At 37.3% G+C, this 3,746-nt stretch overlaps 1 non-coding gene across 1 annotated transcript; it reads left to right on the top strand.

The window, feature by feature from the left end:
- Window positions 1-2,828: 2,828 nt before the first annotated feature.
- TRNAS-GGA (transfer RNA serine (anticodon GGA)) lies at window positions 2,829-2,899 on the top strand. The gene has a single exon. It is a non-coding gene; the product is annotated as a tRNA-Ser (tRNA).
- Window positions 2,900-3,746: the final 847 nt, after the last annotated feature.

The raw sequence follows: 3,746 nt of genomic DNA, 5'->3' as shown, positions 1-3,746 counted from the left end.
GATAAAGATGAAATTCCTATGCATACCAGGTTGAAGATACAAGTGGACTATCGGCTTGATGTTTGAAGGAGTGTTCAATGCTGCACACATTGCATTTCAGTAAATGTAATGAAACATTGAACTTCCATGATTAAGACTGTAATAAAGTTACTTGGATTCAAACACCGGAGTTCTCTTTCAGACACCGTGTATATAAAAAAAGTGAAAACCAAAAAACGTTCTCTCAGTGTTTAAAACTAATGTACAACAGACCTCAAATGTTGTGTGTAACAAGAGACTTTATAGCCTGTCGGTAATTGTATTCATGACGCATATGGACACGCATGATCTATATGGCACCCGGTGGAGGCATACAGTGATTCGGATCTCACTTTAAACTGTAGGTCTAGTCGCGATTAGCTTTATTGTGCATAAAGTGGACTTAAAACACCAACTCAATCAATGAAATGATCTATATGGTTAGGTCATGTCAAAATGCCTAACATACTGTAATTTGAAATAAGTTGATCCAAATACCAAAGATATTCAAAACAATCTCATTGTGGTGATGATCATACTTTGTAGAACTAGACTTCGAATATCTCCAAACATTCACGAGCTACAAGCCCGTTTTCCCAACTGTTTGCATGTTCAGATGACAGTGATGCGTGTCCTCCGCAGCACGGACCTAAACTTGTGCTGACAGTGGTTCAATTTGGATAAGCCCGAGGCTTTGGAGGCTGTAGAATTAGAACTCTACAAGCTTGCAATTTATGGATGTATTACGAAATTTAAAACTCAAGTGCGGTTGGAATGTAAATATTCTACTAGCGTGATCCAAAATTTGCTAAATTTCCTTTTTCACCCCCCCCCCCAATATGGTTGGCAATGAACAATAAAAACACCCCACACAAAGTTTGTGACCGACGCGACATTACTGGCAGTTCACCAACCATTTTCACATTTACGTTTTTAATTTTACTTCTGCATAATACAATGTGATATTTTCTGATGTCTATACCCTATCTATGAACAAAGCAAGACATCAAGCTTCTAGCAATTCTGTTTAAGATTTAAGATTTCACACTGTTTATAATATGAATTTCATACCGAACTACTTTGGTGTTTAAACAACAGCGTACTTAAACCGCAAAATTTCTGTTCAATATTTATTCATGCACAAGCCGCCAAAAGATATTTCAGGCCTTTACACGTTTAAGCAGAAGAGAGGAAGATATAGATGAGGTGTTTTGTTTGTTTTGGAGAATAGGATTTGACAGAAACATCATTTGAAAATTGTTAAGTTCAGATTATCTTTGTGGGTGATAATATTGTAGTTTTCAATTAACATTACTTTGAAGAAAAAATAGCTGTGTTAAATACCCTGGTACGTACCACCGGATTGTGGGAACTTATTACTCGCAAGCGTACCGAAGGTTACATTGAGGAAGTTCATGAAAGATACACAGGAATCTTGAAAACATCTAATGCTTAGTGTAAAAATCAAGATTCCACGCAGAATATAAGTAAATACATCAGTGGTGAGAAATATAGAAACCTCATAACGGCAATATAGAATGAATCAAAACTCAAAGCGGCAAAAAGCAGACACAACTTTATCAGAACAATATGTTTTGGTGGGACATGTGAGAAAGTTAATCGATGGTTTATTAGCGATATATGGAGAAGAAAAATACAGGAAATAATAATTAATATAATGAAGAAGTGTCTATAATGGACACGATCTCTACGAGGCTCACAAAGTTCATTGATAACGATACAAAAGGCATTGGATATTTGATTAAAATTACAAACACAATGTCAACAAAATTCTGGAACCTGACTGAAGGTAAATTTCTTGTCACTGATAATATTAATAAACTGCCATTCGATACGCATATCCGCGGAGATAAATGTTGTGGTCCTGGCACTAAACTCGAGACATGATTGGAGAGGGTGAATCAAGGTGTGAATCCGCTGGATACAGCATGCAAGCAGCATGACTTTGCTTGTAATGGGAGCACGGATCTCGATGCTGGACAACGAAGCAGACAGAATATTATAGAATGCAGTACTTGGTCGTCTTGTCAGTATCAATGCATCGTTAGGTGAACTTGTTGCAGCTCTAGGCACCATCATTGCAATGAATACGAAAATAAAATTATTATAAATAAATACCCAAATATTCATATGTGAAGCCGAAGGATATCTTTTATCAAGTTCCTTATGAAACCCTGAAAAAATGTAATTGAATTCTATTCTAACCAGAAATGCAGCGTGAGAAAAAAAACAAAATTGCCTGCTCAAGGGCCATCGAATGAAATTACTTCTCAGAACACACGAATTAAAATCTATGCAAAAAATAAATAAAAAAGGCACACAGTGGAAGATTTATCTTTAGTACCCAGGCTCTGTAAACAGTTTTGGGGGCTGTAGGGAGCTTAACAGTGGATAGCGCGGTCATTGCCAAAACAGTAATCGATGCGAAGAAGAAAGCAAATTTGGCAGAAAACAAACGTCATAACTTCACTATGAAGAGAAAGGAAGGGTAGTGGAATAAAATTCAAAGCCCAGAGAACGTTAAAAGAAGAAAAAGAAGAACCGCTCACGAATGAAGACATTGAAAATGATATTACAAGCAAATCAACATTGCCTTTATTTCTCAATGCTTTGGAGGGAGGTCATTGTTTAAATTAATGAATCATCTTTCCCATTCTTCCATATAATACAACGACGAGCGCATTCAAGACTTCGATCAACTTATTAAATTAGGCGCACACAGGAGTTGTACTATGTAGATTTTCACACAGGTAAAACAGCGCCAGCGAAAATGCAGGGGAAGCCAGGCCGGCTCGGTAGCTCAGTGGTAGAGCAATGGCACGGATTGCCAGAGACCCGGGTTCGAGTCCTGGTCGAGCCTGCATTTTTCGCTGAAAATCTACATATTCGATCAACTTATCTGCCGTCACATCTGAATTTTGTTGATTTAGTTGTTGTCTGAAATAAACATTGTAACATGGCAAAATTTTAAAAAATGTGGGACGTAAACATGAGAGTTTTCTTTCTCCAGTAAATCGTAGGTCTTGAAATTACAACTGCACGATGATATTATATTTCGGAAATTCATAGTTTTGAGAGATTTTTTATAGCATGTACTTCATTCCGAACGTTACCTCGTACAATAATACCATCATTCCTCGCAATATCATTTATGCACTTTGTAAGTTGAACTTCCCAGGAGCGTGTTGCTGTCCCAAAATTTGGTGTGGCAAAGAGTGACAAACGAAATGGTGTATCAGTCTACGATAGGCGAACGTTTAGGATTTCCGAAACTTACTAAACCAGATCCGAGCATCATAAACAATAACACATTCATTCGAAAATTTTCTGGACATTGAAATTTCGAATGTTAATTGCAATGAAGTGCAAGGCATGATTTCTAAACGGAAAAAAAATAATTGGCAGTCATAACGTAACTGGCATCATTGTCACATTTAAAAAAAATCGGAATAAATAGAATGGATCATCTATTGTCCAGCTCCACCTGTTTAGTTTTTTGTGACACGCGATATATCTAATAGTAGGGTAGCCCGGGGCTATATCGATCGACGAAGGAAAATTCGATCCTAGGGCATAGTTAATGCTCGGGTTTGCAAACTTCATGGCATCAGTGGAGAAGGAGAACCTACACGGTTGAGATGGGCACGACACTGCTGCTGTTTGTAAATTAATGTGCCTGTAAAAAATTGGTTTTGGAAACAAGGTAT

The sequence above is a fragment of the Lepisma saccharinum genome, chromosome 2 (assembly GCF_977018435.1).
Source record: "Lepisma saccharinum chromosome 2, izLepSacc3.1, whole genome shotgun sequence".
NCBI classification, from domain to species: domain Eukaryota; kingdom Metazoa; phylum Arthropoda; class Insecta; order Zygentoma; family Lepismatidae; genus Lepisma; species Lepisma saccharinum.
Note: the sequence above shows the minus strand (reverse complement) of the source record. Positions and strands in the feature narration are given on the sequence as shown.